Source organism: Petromyzon marinus, chromosome 68 (assembly GCF_048934315.1).
Source record: "Petromyzon marinus isolate PM22_M1 ecotype Great Lakes invasive population chromosome 68, UKy_Petmar_22M1.pri1.0, whole genome shotgun sequence".
In the NCBI taxonomy this organism is placed as follows: domain Eukaryota; kingdom Metazoa; phylum Chordata; class Hyperoartia; order Petromyzontiformes; family Petromyzontidae; genus Petromyzon; species Petromyzon marinus.
In genome coordinates this window covers 6,761,432-6,777,064 of record NC_133734.1, presented here as the reverse complement: position 1 = coordinate 6,777,064, position 15,633 = coordinate 6,761,432, and the positions used below count along the sequence as shown (strand labels likewise).

The following is a 15,633-nucleotide window of genomic DNA, read 5'->3' as shown; positions in this document are numbered from 1 at the left end:
AGGTAATTGCCTGCAATCTACCGACCCTCGAGGACCTGCACACGACAAGGTCTATGAGGCGAGCGAGGAAGATTATGGCCGATTTCTCCCACCCTGGACACTCTCTGTTTCAGCTACTCCCCTCCGGCAGAAGGCTTCGGTCCATCAGGACCAAAACCTCACGCCATAAAAACAGTTTCTTCCCATCTGCTGCTGGCCTGTTAAACAAGGCCAAGGGCTAACACTGTTTTTAACATTTGATCTACATAACGACACGTTGCTGATATTAACTATGTTTCCCTATTTGTATTTTTAAATTATATCTTAAAGCTATTCTATATTCGATATTTATTTAATTTTATATACTTCAGCCCCTTAGTGTTAGACTTTTAACCCTTATTATAGTAAGACTTGTTTAAAACTTATTTAAGATTTTAGATTCCTATATGTTGAATGTATGCACCATCCTGCCAAAGTAAATTCCGTGTCGGTGTGAACTTACATGGCGAATAAAACCCTTTCTGATTCTGATGTCGCATTTTCGCTTACAATGCAGTTCTTCCATTCGGGAACATTTTTCACAAAACGCGGAATGCAAACACCGTTATAACGTCGAATGCGTCCGTTATGAGGTGAAACTCCCGATGTTATAACGCGGTTTCTGAGCGGCTAACAATGACCTTGCTTCGAGGACTCGCCGTTTTCTGCACTCTCCACCAACCAGTGCTGTGGAGACCAAGTCAGAATATTCACCCTTGCCTCATTGACATGGGGAGTGGACTATGCTCCACACCACCCTCTGAGCCTTTCCCAGCACGTCCATTTATAAGAAAAAAAATCCACAGCACTCGGGGAAACGTCAAAAATTATCTCTCAGTTGACCTTTAGACATGAATTCTGTACAATATAACGTAAAGATGATGACGCAATTTGCTCAAATAACGTGCATCTTCTCAATAGAAACACGATAACGTAGACTGTCACAAATCACTATTTCTGGCAGTAATACAGGAGGAGGTGTTAAGATGTTCAAATACCAAATAGACACCCATCACAAGGAATCAAGTCCGCATTAACCACACATCATGCTTGTGGTAAAACATGCCAACAAACACACTTTGATAATCATGCATGCATTGTCTTTGAAACGACTTGGCAAACACCAGAGACAGCCTCCTCTATGGCCTTGTCTCGCCACCGGTGTTCGACCAGAGAACAATGCCAAAAGGCGAACAGCACCAAGGTAATACAATTGTCTCAGCAATCATAGCTCGGGTGGAGCAGTTATATCTACGGGACACGATTTGCCAGTCTAAAAATGATGAAAAAATTGGCTTCACTCTTTCTAGCAATGACACAGGAAGTGTGAAGATGACTCCAGCAAGAAGGGTCCGATAGATACGAGGCGCTTCCTTGGTGAGCCGCGGCATTTAAACATCTGCCGGGGTAACTAAGAGGTGGTGGCGCACGCCTCTATTCCAGAACTGGAGGCGAGGGTTGGTGGATCGCACAGACGTTGTTAGAACTCCGTTGCCGGGGGCGTTGAGGTGCCGTTCCCTGGCTCCCCAGGAGATGGCAGAGATTGAGTGTTTCCCTCCTCGCTTGCGTGGATTTTCTCCAGGTGCTCCGATTTCCTCCCACATGTAGACACTCACTAGTTGGCCGATAACACCTTCATACACAGAGGACCTCAGAGCTCGGGCGGTTGTAGGCGCGGGCTCATCGCGTGGCTGCCTTGCTGGCTCCTGGCACCTCTGAGTCTCCCTCCCCTTATAAGAGTCAGCGACTGTTGTTGGATATATAGGCCTTTTGCCAAAATTGATATTAATAATATTTGCCGATATTTTTAAAATAATAATCGATAAATAAATAAACACCCTCGAACCGACAAGGACCAACACCCAGAAGTCAAGCAGCTGGAGGTCGTAAAAGGCCATTAAATAATAAACTCCGGGTCAAAAGGGGGGATACAGACCCCCCCTCCCCTCACACACAACAGGCTGCCAGAAGATAAACAATAAAGAGTAATAAACCAAATCAAAGAGGAAAAGGGGGGGGAGGAATTACAAACGAAGCTCGAGGGGAATTCCAGGCATCAAGGACTCCATCTTGGAACTCCCAGACAATCCGACGCCACGCACAGGCGAGTTCTGGGGCAATTTTCCCCTTCATTGCTATTAATGCAACGGTTAAAGTTCAGAACTTAGCAACACATGAGTCGACATCATAAAGAATCCACACACTCACTAAGAAAAAACAAACTACAATCTACATAGCGGGTTATTACTTCACATAAATAATATTAACACTAACGTTATTCACCTTAAATTACATTACATCTTGCCGTTACATGACCTTGCAAAAACCAAGGAATATGAATGCTAACAGTCAAGAAGCTTATCTATTAAACTCAGGACATCAAAAATAAAATAAATGGTGGCTCAAGCATAACAACACGGATCCCCGGATACAGACGGGGGGACGAAAATTAATAAACCCTAGGAAGTGCGTCGTGATGACAATGTTAAATCACAAATCTTGGGAAACATAAACCAAATAATATTTGTGCAGTATTAAACCGAGGGTTATCCAGAAGAGATGAGGAGAGATAGGTCAATCACGTGACCAAGATAAATGTGTCCCAGAGAGAAAGAGAGCCTCCCGGCCGCCTTTGCATTCCCGCAGCGCGGGAGAGAAAATAATTTAATGCCAGAGCGAGGGAAATTACTCTTTATCGCAGGGGCCATCTGTGCCCACGGATGTGCGGTGACTTAATAAATGACACACACACGGACACGTACCCCCACACCCACAACACCAGAGCGAGATCAAAGAAAGATCCGGTCCTTTGTGAAAGAACATGACGGAGTGAGCATCTGTTTTTTTCCTCTCGCAAGAGACGCGCAGAGGGGAGCAAGATTTTTCGGATAAAAACAGCGACAATTCAGCTCAACCATCAGCTCGTCAATTCAGCTCAGCAGCGACCAGCGGCAGAAGATGGCGACCATCAGCTCGGAAGAGGACAGCAAGCCAGCCCCGGGGCATGGCATCGAGATCAACAATGCGTGTGGTGCATCGCAGAGAAGAGGGGCGAGGTGATGCTCTGTGCTGAGTTCGGCATGGGCAGACAGAGTATCGCTGAAAGTATGCTCGGCGTCAAGCAATCCACCTCGAGAAAGGGCGGAAAGCGCCGAGCATCGATCAAGCGAGTATCGCAGAGGACCAACCGCAGCGGACGAGCTGCGAAAGCAATCGTCCAGCAGGAGAGAGAGCGCAACCAGCGCAACCAAACAAGGGTGCCAGCTGCCAGCGGCCAAGCTTTGTGCCGACTCGGCTCATCCAGCAGGGGAAAGAGCCTGCCCACCCGCCCGTGAGCAAGGCTGTCAACTGCCAGTGGACGAGCTGCGGGCGCTCTCTGACGACGGATCATCGCGCCCGACGGCGAGCGCCGTGCCAACTCGTCCAACCAGCTGTGGGTCGAACTCCGGCCGCCCGTGTGAAAGAAGGAATCCAGCTATCCGTATGATACTCACACTGCCACCGCATCACCTGGCGTCTTCTTGACGCAAATAATTGATCCAGAACACATCCCCACTCAACCCAATTCATACCACTCAACACATACGCGAATCATTAATAAGAAGCCTAATTATCAAGTACATGAACCATCAGCTGGCTGTGAAGGCATCGCGGCTCGCCGAGTGATGAGAATACGTCGTTTATAAGTAGATTAATTTTTTTGTGATTTTACTTCCAACCGCATGATTACCAATAGATTCATCGATACAAATTAAGCTTTTGAAATCTTTATCACAAAGCTATACGCTCACAGGGAGAATATCGTGTTAAACCGGTTTCTTTATCATACAATCTTGTCGACGAATTAATTAAAAGCTTAGCAAAAGATAAGGATCTCCCATGGGAGAGCACGTACTGCCGCACACACTTATTCCAAGACATCTCGTTAATATTATAATCTTGCCGATGAATCTATTGACGTATATTTGTGCCTTTGGGGTATAATAATTGCTTTTATCGCCTTTCGCATGAATATCGTTGGATGAATTATTAAGGACTTTTTATTCTTATTTGCCGTATATGCTCGTGTTACTCTGAGGAAGTATTCATTGATCTGTTACCCAATTAACAACGTTTGTTCACGCGGCAATTCAGATCTACAAACACCGACACAATTTCAACCGAGAAGTTGGCTTCAAATTAAGCAACCATTGGAAATATGTTCTAAATCGAACCAAACGTTAAAGGAATTTTTAATGGTACAGTATGTTCATTCAGTTAGTGGCATCCCAAACTCTCACGGTGGTGCTAATGTATTTTTGATGCTATTTGCGAGCTTGCACAGCTTTACATTTTATGCTAATTCCTTTGTCAAGGCGTCTTTTCTGTTTACCCACTCACAGCTTAAAGGAGGCGACCTGCGCTTGACTTTTTTTTCACTCCAACGCTGTCCTCTGGACAGGTTGGTCCCTTCACCTGATGAAGGCCACTTGTGTTGTGGTCGAAACGTCGTGATTTTTTTTACCTACGTGACTTTACCGAATAGAACCAAAAAGTAACGTGATTATTGAGGGTTAAATGTACGGATCAATGAGGGGAATATCGCCTGCAGTACTGTTGACAATTTCAAGCATAATAATTCACATTAGAGTGTTAAGGTTTTTGTTTAGAATATCGTGCATGCCTGTTTTAAAGACTCTCCCTATCACCAACTAAGCTCGTGTTACGCGGTGGAATTAATCATATGTGCAGTTGCCAAAGTGAAACAACGCAATCATTGATGGTTAAATGTACTGCTACCTGAGGGAAAATTCCCCGATGGTACTGTGTTGATTATTCCAAGCATGAGAGTTCGCATATTATAGTGTTAAGGTTTCGTTTAGAATTAAAATTGCTTAACACAGAAGTGTTTTGTGTTTCTTTCCTGAGTTCATGCATAATAATCTTAGTTATAAAAACTGTATCCTGCGTTGAGATTTGACTTTGGAGACCTGAGATAAACACTAATACATAATTAGTGAATGTTAAAGCGAGAATAATTGTATTATACCGATTGATAATACGAACCTAGACAACGAAGCCGAGTTTAATCTGGCATACTTACAGCACACCTGCATAACCTCATACAATTAATGGTCTTATCCCAATTGATAATACTACACTCGTCAGCGAGGCAGGGCCTAATTATCATAACGGTTCGCATTAGCATAATCACATACATTCGCATACATTAATACAATAATCTCTCGCAATTAGCATAATTTGTGCGCATAAATACATAAACTAACAAAATTTTGGATACTTACGCATTTATCCAAATTTCATTCAAAATTTTTTATTTTCATCAAAATTTTCAATACCCTGATATACAACACTGTGCACGTCACAAGTTTCAATTACTATTATTTTTATTGTTATTTTAAAAAATCTGCTTTTTTATTATCAACGGATCACTACACCAATGTCCCATTGCCACTGCCCACAATTCAATTAAGGCAGCTTCAGAGATGGGTTTCAGTGACCAGGGAATGTACTGGCACCACCACTGTTGGGAACGCGGCACCGCAGGTGGGAGAGTTGAATTAGAGAAAGAACAAATACTTTGATTGTTGCAGACTTTGCATGCTTTGCAGCTGGTGAGGTTATTTGCCGACTCAGTGAATGTCAATCCTCGTCTGCAAAGAGGGCACGCTGGATGCTGCCCATCAATGATGCAGTCTTCCAACTTTGAACTCCCTGTGGAATCAAAACAAAATTATTTTATTTTATGAACAGAGGTCTGCGTCAACTCACAGTTACAGCAAAGTGGGGAGGCACGTTAAGGATTTGAATTGAGCTGGGTTCTATGGGGTCGTCCATCGTCACACGGCGTCACAAAAAGTCAGACCCCCCTCAAATATGAAGCATATATAAAACATGCTTCAAATCGCTTTAAGCTATTGTCATTGTAGTGCGTATTTAATGTGGCGCTGTACTCTGATGTTGTAGGAGAAAACACTGGTTAAAAAGTCTATTTAATTAAGTAGAACGTGTTGTCTAGATATATTTAAAGTTGCGCATTTTGATGTGACGTCACATTTCTCAACCCCTCCCCTCGTCACACATCGTCACAAATGTCTGACGCCCCCCCCCCCCCCAGGTGCGTGACGTCATTATGGACGCCCACTGTGAGATTTAAGAGACAGCTCCACTGCAAATATAACAGCAGCAGTTACATTACAGCCTTGTTTGTGCTGGATACGGATTTAGAGGTCGGTAGTGATACAAGGACGACTTGGTACGGATGAACGCGCTGCGTTTTTTTTGTTTCCGTCGCTTGACCACTCGTAAGGCGACTCGACACAACGACTCTTGACTCATGAGCGCATCTTGATCATTCATCATCAATGGAGCCACTTCACGAGGCCTCTCCAACTAAAAAAACGGTCTCTCATATTCTATGAAGAGGTTTGCAGCGTGCCAGTCATTAAGTGTGAATTTAGAAGTGTTAGCGTCCATAGTGGTGGCTGACCAAATAAAGTGAGGCACAGCAATTACTTTGGTGGGTTCTTAGATCACTGTTGCCTTGGCTGAAACGATGGTCTCACTGAACAAGCCAGCTCTGACCCAGGTTCATGTTGGGTGGCTGAGAACAGGAACCAAACCCTGGGACTCGGTGGCGCTGGCTCAGTGTCGCTGATATAGCCACGATAAACCCCCTGAGCTACCTGCCACACACCGAATGTTCTTGTGCATTCTAAATATGAAATTAAAAGAACGCTCTTGATTGAACAAAACATCAACATGGCATCGTTACCTTTGCGGCACAGCTGGCAGCAGATGTTGGTCTCGGTTCTGTAACTTCCTGGGGGACAGCCATCTTGATTGCCGTCTGCAGAGAGTGGGAACATCTGCACACACACAGCACGTTAACTCACTCACAGTCACACGTGAACCACGTTAACTCACTTACACGTGTAGCACGTTAACTCACTCACAGTCACACGTGTACCACGTTAACTCACTCACACGTGTACCACGTTAACTCACTCACACTCACACGTGTACCACGTTAACTCACACGTGTAGCACGTTAACTCACTCACATTCACACGTGTACCACGTTAACTCACTCACACGTGTAACACGTGTAACACGTTAACTCACTCACACGTGTAGGACGTTAACTCACTCACATTCACACGTGTACCACATTAACTTACTCACACGTGTACCACGTTAACTCACTCACACTCACACGTGTAGCACGTTAACTTACTCACACTCGTACCACGTTAACTTACTCACACTCACACGTGTACCACGTTAACTCACTCACACTCACACGTGAACCACGTTAACTCATTCACACTCACACGTGTACCACGTTAACTCACTCACACGTGTAGCACGTTAACTTACTCACACTCACACGTGTAGCACGTTAACTCACTCACACTCACACGTGCACCACGTTAACTCACTCACACGTGTAGCACGTTAACTCACTCACACTCACACGTGCACCACGTTAACTCACTCACACGTGTAGCACGTTAACTCACTCACACTCACATGTGTAGCACGTTAACTTACTCACACTCACACGTGTACCACGTTAACTTACTCACACTCACACGTGTACCACGTTAACTCACTCACACACACGTGTACCACGTTAACTCACTCACACTCACACGTGTACCACGTTAACTCACTCACACTCACACGTGTACCATGTTAACTCTCTTACACTCACACGTGTACCACGTTAACTCACTTATAATCAATGTTATGGAATGTGCGCCCATTCAACACTAAATGGCAGTCTAATAACTACCTAAATACAACGCCCCAATTAAGTTATTTATTTACGAGTGCTCGCCACCACTCATAAAACAAAGACAGCCGGCTGAATCACTACCTATGAGATCTTCACTCAAAACTGCTCTAGAGGAGTTTTACAACCCTAGCTGCCACTGCTATTCAGTGGCCTAAAATATGGCTTTAGATTTTGGTGTTATAATTTATTTACGTATTTTATTGTTAAAAATTCGGTCACAGTTCCTATGATCACTGTTACATTGCATTTATGGATTTTATTTTGTTGATTTCGAAAAGTTTCTTTTGTTTTGGTCATGTTTTTGTTTATTGTATACGGAGTTAGACTGATGTCCTTAATCTTAGTTGTCTTGTGGTTGTTGTTGTTATTTTGACTTGCATCTCACTGGGAGTTTTTTGCACACAGTGTTGGTGTACGGTGCTATTTCAGGAATATTTTTGATGTTTTTTTCCTGTATTTTCTGTTTGCACAGTCACATAATCACTTTAAGATGTTTTCTTGTTCATGATTTTAGTTTGTTGCGGTTGCACCCAATTCAAGAACCGAATGGCTCACAGGGCTATACCAAATAAATGAACTATGACTCCCGAAGTGAGCGGAGGGTGTGAACGCTTAACCCGAGCAATCCTTTAAAAACACAAAGATTCATTGAGGCAGCTCTCTTCTCTTTAGTCTACGCGTTAACTCCCTGCTACTTCATAACCGCTGCTCACCCTCTTCCTTCCAACTCCAAAACCCCTCCACATCCTGGCAGTGCCACCCCTCCCTATGATAACCCCTCCAAGTATCTTCCACTCACTCCTTTATTACCAACCAGTGCCACCCCCCTATCATTACCCAATGAACCCTCCACAGGTGAACAATCGCAATCACTCCTGTGAACACCACACCGCCACCGTCCCCTTATCGGTCACTCGAGCAGCAAGCACAAATCTGCAATCGATCCCCTGGCTAGGAGAGACCCTCGAGCATCTACAATACCTAGCACAGACAGACAGGTATTGGAATTGCTACCCAGATTGAGGGACCGAAGGTCAAAGCGACCATGCAGAGGCTGTGGGCAGCCGTTTTGAAAACACAGATTCGACTCTGAGCTCCATAATTCCGTGCTAATCCGGGCAAGTTGCAGCCCTGTAGACACAACACTTGTATAATTAACGACTTCCACGACGACTCCTGAATGGTGTCTTTTTCAACGGTTTAACTCAGGGGTCGGGAACCTTTTTGACTAAGAGAGCCATGAAAGCAAAAAATTTGGAAATTTATTTCAGTGAGAGCCATATAATATATTTTAAAAGTGAATTCAACTAAATGTCAGTATAATAAGCCTCTGAATTTATTCTTTTAAATAATGTTGTTATAACACTCACCATTAATGCGACTTCTGGTGCTGCATGGATTTGCTGATGTCTTTGTAGTCGGGTTGGTACTTGGTGAGGTTAAGCTTCATGCAAGCGTTGAGGCTTTCATCCGTTAAACGTGATCGTAGGTTGGACTTGATGTTTTTAAGATGTGAGAATGACTGCTCACATGCATACGTAGATCCAAACATGGTCAATACAGCAATACTCACACGCTGCAGTGTGTGGTATGTGACAGGAAGCGCGTTCCAAGTTTTGAGAATCAGCTGGTCTTCGGGTTGGAGTTTTTTCATTTCTGTCCACATGTGCTTGCTCGCCAACTCCGCTTTCTGTCGTGTGATTCTTTCCAAATCTTCATTCAGTGACTTGAACTTATTCACCCACATGTCTGAGGCCTTCAGGTCAGCCACTTCTGCTTCAAAATCTCTGACGGAGACACCAGGGATGTAATTCAGGTCGGTTGTGTTCAGTGAACACTCGTTTGGATGGGTGATGAACTTAAAAAGACGAGTGTGCTCACGAAATTCTCCAAAGCGTGCTTTGAAGGACTGTAGGAGACTGGATGTGCAGCCAGCTAGCTGGTGGAGATCAAGGTTTTGAATGGGCTCACTTGCTGTGCATGCATCTTTAAATTGGCTCAGTTTTTCAAAATGTAGTAAACGACCTGTTTCAAGATCCGTGATGAAAAGCTCCAGCTTGTTTTCAAAAGCAAATACAGCTTGTTGAAGGGATAACACTGTATTTCCAATGCCTTGCATTTTCACGTTGAGCTGGTTCAGATGTTCAGTCAGATCTACGAGATAGTAAAACTTGAGGAGCCACTCGGTGTCGGCTAGCTCAGGATGCCCGACGCCTTTCATTTCAAGGAAAGTCCGGATTTCGTTCAGGCAAGCCGCAAAACGGCTAAGCACCTTCCCTCTTGACAACCAACGCACATTGCTGTGCAAAAGCAGACCAGGATAGTTATTTACAACTTCATCCAGCAGTGTTTTAAACTGGCGATCATTTAAGGCTCGGGCAACAATAAAGTTGATCACACGAATGACCAGCGACATCACTTCGCCAAACTGCCTGTCACACATCTGAGCACAAAGTGCCTCCTGGTGTATAATGCAATGGAAACTTAGGATGGGTCTATTTTCATGTTCACGGAGAAGCGCCACAAATCCTTTGTTTTTCCCCACCATACACGGAGCACCATCAGTACACACTGAGAGAAGTTTATCCATAGGTAGACTTTTTTCTTGAGCAAACTCCATGAAAGACTTGAATAAATCCTCATCTCTTGTGGACCCTTTTAATGGCAGAACAGCAAGACTTTCTTCGCGCAGTGTGTCACCAACAGCATATCTTGCAATCACGCTGAACTGTGACAAATGGCTCACGTCTGTTGACTCATCCAAAGCCAGAGAAAAGAACGGCGCTGCATTTATGTCCTTCACTTGCGTTTCCTCCACTTTGTTTGCCATCACGATGGTACGATCATGAACAGTTCTTGCCGACAGAGGCATGTCTTGTATCCGTTTGATTATCTTGTCTTTGTTCGGAAGATCATCAAAAAGTTCATTGGCTACATCCAGCATGAACGTTTTAGCATACTCGCCATCTGTGAATGGTTTTCCGTTCCCACTATTGCTAAAGAACCAGCAAAGCTAGCCGAATTATATTCACCTTGCCGGGTCCATACGCGGAGTTGCTGCTGGCTAGCTTGCACCCTGCTCAGAAGCTCTTGGCACGCTTTCTTTCTGCTGTCTCCCGCAGGGTATTTTGATGCAAAGGTAGCGTGGCGCGTGTCGAAGTGCCGCTTTACATTCGACCGTTTCAACGATGTAATTTTGTCATTGCAAATTAGACACACCGCAGAACCCGCTCTCTCCACAAAGACGAATTCTTCGGTCCATTCGTCCTGAAATGTACGATACTCGTCGTCTTTTTTTCTTTTCGCCATCTTCTTCGTCGAAGGGTTAGCTTTGAGCTAATGACCGAGCAGACGCAGTCTCAGACTGATTCAAAAGGGGGCGTTTACCTGTTTTACCCAGCAACGGCAAACGTAGGCCAGTATCATCCAATTAAAATAATGGACAATTGCTCCTGCAGCCCTGAACAGGACATGCGCAGTGAAAAATCGATGGATGGATTAAAACAAGTGAGAATATTTTGTTTTATCTGCGAGCCATATGCAATCATCAAAAGAGCCACATCTGGCTCGCGAGCCATAGGTTCCCGACCCCTGGTTTAACTTAACCTGATTCCTCTGTTTGTCGTGGTTAAATCTTGTAATCAATATTTCGTCCACTTCCCGTTGTCCAATCAATTCCACATTTTGCACACGTACTCAGATCCGGTGATAATGCATGCCTGTATCAATTAATTATTTCGCTACTATTAAGCAATTAAATTTTCATATGGATGCTTTATTATTTATATATATTTGTGTAGGTCAAAAACGCCACGGTCCCTAAACTGTGGAATCGCCTCGCACAAAACGCAGGCGCCGCGTGTCTCCGGCGCCATTGACGTACTTCTTGATCGAGAATTAAACGAAGTTGTTTTTATTTTTTTTTAAGTCGAGGTTTGCCTCCCTCCGATCCCGCCGCTGGCTGGCGCCGTACCCGCGAGGAGAGGCTGAGCAGCGACGCGGTCCGGACTCGAGGCTTCCCACACCGACCACGAGTCCTCCCCTGCCTCTGCTGATATTCCTCCAGGCGGAGCGACGCTCCACCTCTAGCCACGCCCCCTCGTGGAACCTTCCCGATGGTTCCCGAACATTCTCTCTGACTCCGCCCGTTACCTTTGGCCCAGATATAGTCCCTGCTCAGGATTGGATACCGGTTACACAATAGTGCCCACGCAGTTACCCCTTGGCGCCCACTAGATGGCGCTCTCTCATTACACTTGTGAGTAATGAATGTTGTGCCTGATGTAGGCTACACAAGGTGTATTGTGAATACCATGCAAAGAGTTTGAAGATGACCTGATGGGTTCACACCTCTCATCTTCTCAAGATTTTTTCCATTTGGCCCTTTCACGTTTTTACACTCGGATCCCAGTTTGTTCAGCATGGGAGCCGTCTAACGTGTGAGGCCGTGAGCGGTGGCTACCCCCTCACTCCGCGCTACTCGGCATCTGTGAAAAAGAGCTTCATAGGTCATGGGATTCCGCCACCATAAATATTGTGATTCTGATTCAGTTAACGTCCCTGGGCTACGCAGACCAACGGTGTCCACTGCATTTCTCAGAGTTGAGGCGAGCAGTGCTCATCCACAGCGAGTGGGGAAACCCCTCCAGTGGAGGATTTCCACGATGCTATGACAAGGACCGGGCTCTGCATACACCTCGTGTTGGCTTCTTGCTACGTGTGAAGACAAAGATCCCCAGTACAGATCCCCAGGATAGCTTCTCTAACCCTTTGCTCTTAGCGAGTAGCAGCGCCTATGGAGATAAACACGACGGGTTTGGTGGCCAGCACGACCACGGGCCGCCTTTGTCTCCCTAAGGCTGAGTCACAATGCAAACACAGACACAAAGACAAAAGATAAAGATCCCCCGTATAGCCTTAACAGACTGTAGGGGCAAGTGCTGTTAGCTAGCACCTATGAAGGCAGGAACGGTACACGAACGGGTGGGTGGCCAGCAACCACGCCCGACCGCCTTTGTCTCCCCAGTGGCGATGTTTACACACCGCACCAGGTGCTCATTTCAGGCTGAGTCGACCCAGTGGAGGCCCAGGACCGGTTAAGATAATCGTCACTGGTGTTGGCCGTGAGCGGGAATTGAACCCGGGTCGCTAGGTTCATAGCGTATCACGCTAACCGCTACACTACCGCTCCCCACACAGCTACACACACACATAGACACACACAGACACACACAGACACACACACAGATACACACACATAGACACACACAGATACACACACATAGACACACACAGACACACACACACAGTTTCAAGTTCAAGTTTAATTTATTAGGTATAGCCCTGTGAGCTATGCGGCTCTTGAGTCGGGTGCAACCGCAACAAAGAAAATATGAATCTACATTGCAGAAAACTATTACACCACAACCAGACCAAAATAAAGCTACAAAACAATGTAACAACAGACACACACACAGACACACACACGCATCCTACCAGCATGAGTGTGCAGGTTAGCAACGTGGTGAGCAGGCGGAATGGAGACATGGCCCAGGAGTTGTCCACACGGATGTGTGGATGTGAGCGAGAGGCGATGGACTCCCCTTGAGGCTCGCGTCGGGGTTCTCCCCCTGACTGATGAGGAGGACAGGGAGGGTGCGGCACGGCTCAATGGACTTTGAGTTCAATAAAAACGCAAATGGTAGAGGTCATATTCTTTGGGTAAAGTTACGTAGATTTTATTTGAACCGATTACCGTGACTTTACCGAAAGACCCAATGAATATGAATTCCTGGAGTCACGAAAGCTTTAAGTGAAGATTTGGTAGAGGTCATTACAAGCAGCCAGCAATAAACATCACTCACGATTGTGTAAAAGGTCAGAGTCAATATGCTTATTGAAGTAAGCAAAGTTGTACAGACATTGGTAGAGAGACAGACTGTATGGGGATCTTAGATGTTGAGCAATGTCAGGGAAAGAAGCAAACAGAGACGTGTTGTGTGGTGGCTGGACACGGTGTGAACGACACAGGCAGTGTGGAAGACCGAGTGGAAGCGGCCAATGAGCGTCGTTCATGGGAACAGTTACCAAAGTGACAGCGATAGAAGAGTGATACTGAGGTGACTGACTGCTGGTGAGGGAGTGAGTCAAGTGATTCACTGAGTACTGAATCGTTCATTAACCGGACTGCGTTAAGTAGAATACTATTAGCACAGCGAGTTAGGAACTGTGTGCTCCACCCCAGATATTATAACAGCAGTGGACTTTCGCCACCAATATTCTTCCAAATAAATAATTAAGTTATTATTCTTCTACTTCTGTCCAACCTGTATAGTCTTTGGCCAATATTCTGCACAGGCCACCACTTCTGGTGTTGGCATTGCCAAATCTTGAGGAGGGTAATGTGGTGCTGCAGGGCATCTCAGGAGAACATCCGTGGTTTGCTTCTCCTGACAAGCACATTGCTCGGTTGCACAGAAGCCCCGTGAGTTCACGAGAGGGTTGCAACTTGACGAAACCCACTCTCAGTCAGTGTAGGCTCCGCCATGTGTGCCATTTGCAATTGGAGCCAGATGCGAGCTCCTCACTGGGGATCATTCCTCGCTGGCTCCATTCAGCAGTTTTGTCACTCGATGTTGTCCCATTCTTTACACCAGAGGGAAGTTTTTGCAGATTCCGGCGATGTGGTCACTGGTACAGTGGAGCACAAAAAGCAGTTTCTCGATGACAGACGACGGTGGGCTGGCTGATGGCCATGATGGACGTCCCCCTCTAGGACTTGCCGGTCGTGGTCACCTGACACCCTCCTCCTGATGTTCGGGGCCGCTATGCCAGAAAGTGCAAATAGGCAGGGAACAGGGGTGGCTCTCAGGCACCCTGCTATGACTCTGCACGTGTCAGAGTGGTGTCGACATGTTGACTGTGGGTTGAGCGTCCCCAGGTAGAGCATGCATATTCAGCCACAGAGATACAAAGTGCTAAGGCCGTGATGCGTACTGTGGATGGATGTGCTCCCCACTTTGAATTTGCGAGCTTTTGCAGAATGTTGTGTTGTGTGTTGACCTTGGCTTTGGTATTAAAAGTTGTACTTGTTGTAGCTGAGTATACGATCCAGTGTTACCCCGAGGTACACTGGGTGACCCTGGTGTTCCAGGCTCTGGCCTCCCCAGGTGACATTCAGGTGTCGCTCTGCATCCCAGTTTCTCAGGTGGAAGGCAAAGATTTGGTTTTACGCGGGTTGGGTTTGAGATGATTATTTAGGTAGCATCTTGCTTGATATCTCGTCCAGTGCCCTCCCCAGTATATTCTCTGTGTTCTCGAAATTCGTCTGCTGTGTGTTGACACAGAGGAATTGCTCAACTCAACGCGTCCATGGTTTCTGTGGAGGGGCATAGAAAGACCACGAGGGGGGGGGAGGGGACCTGGCGCTTGACCGCGTCGCGGTGTGGGGAAGGAATGTGCATCACAACACTAACGCCGTGTGTCACACTACACACACGGCGTGTCACACAACACACAACACTCACGCCGTGCGTCACACAACACACAACACACACGCTGTGTCACACAATACTCATGCCGTGTGTCACAGAAGTGTACAAGACGGTGCTGGATGGAGCTCTCTCTTGAAAGTGACAAAAGCTGAGTCAGCTACAGCCGAGTGCCTCGCATTATGAGGGGCCTCAAAATACGAAACAACAAAAATATGAAATATTCTTTATGTCATTCGGTAAAGTTTACGTAGATAGGTTCAGGTTAATAAAAGTAAAATAAATTAAAAACCACGACGTTTCGATCACAACACAAGCGATCGT

The 15,633-nt window shown here is 45.8% G+C and overlaps 1 long non-coding RNA gene across 1 annotated transcript; it reads right to left on the bottom strand.

Moving 5' to 3' along the window:
- Nucleotides 1-2,703: 2,703 nt before the first annotated feature.
- On the bottom strand, nt 2,704-13,759 carry LOC142906635 (uncharacterized). The gene is made up of 3 exons (XR_012930400.1): nt 13,316-13,759; nt 6,794-6,887; nt 2,704-5,733 (listed from the first exon to the last, which is right to left on the bottom strand). It is a non-coding gene; the product is annotated as an uncharacterized LOC142906635 (long non-coding RNA).
- Nucleotides 13,760-15,633: the final 1,874 nt, after the last annotated feature.